Genomic DNA, 880 nt, shown 5'->3' with positions numbered 1-880 from the left:
GGATGAAACATTTCATACTAAGGAAACAGAAAGTCGAGTAAGGAAAGGAGACCCGAGACGGTACTCCTATACGGCAATTCATAGACCTGTCTAAAAAGAACTTAGACTATTATCCCCAACCACCACCCTGAGGAGACAGTGCGGTGAGAAATTCTTTCAGGACCTTTAAGTCGCTAAGCTCTCAGAGTTCCATGAAACAAGCTGACCCAGCCGAGGCAAGAGCCTGACTAAAGGAAATATAGGAATTATTTGAGATTCTAAATGATTGACGAATCATAAAAGACTGTTTTTATCACTTACCCTCCTAAGAGAGAGACCACCCGCTGTTGAAAGACCAAGAAAGGCACGGAGCCAGAGGTTATGATAAACTGATTAAAGTTCAGCCAATTGTTTTCGGGAAAGTAATTCCCAAGGTTATGGAGAGAGTGTAAAAGCTTTAGAGCCAGAACAAAGGCAGACGAGTATGATGAATTGTGAATTTAAGTTGTAAAAGTTGTCAAGATTCGTTCTAAGGGCACGAATCCAGAATGACGGGATGTTGAAATCAATGCTTATGTTGTGTTGGTTCATGAAATAATGATAAGAGAAAGGAAAATAAAAAAAAAGAAAAGAAATTGAAGTGGAAAGGAATATAACGGCAATAGAGTTTGAGGTATGATAAGGGAGTTAGGTATGAGGAAACCCTAACGACTCGTAGCAATAGAAATAGAAAAGTATGCATTCGTCAGGATGAGGGTGATTCACCATAAGTTAAAATTGATGGTTGAGGGCATAAGAGATACATATAGTTATCCCCTGTAAGTTGGGAGGATTCGAGGAAACCTTGAGATAATTCGAAGGATAAATAATGAGACGCGGATAGACTAAGGGGATAAGGAAG

This window comes from Apium graveolens, chromosome 4 (assembly GCF_009905375.1).
Source record: "Apium graveolens cultivar Ventura chromosome 4, ASM990537v1, whole genome shotgun sequence".
In the NCBI taxonomy this organism is placed as follows: Eukaryota; Viridiplantae; Streptophyta; class Magnoliopsida; order Apiales; family Apiaceae; genus Apium; species Apium graveolens.
This window is presented reverse-complemented; position numbering follows the sequence as displayed.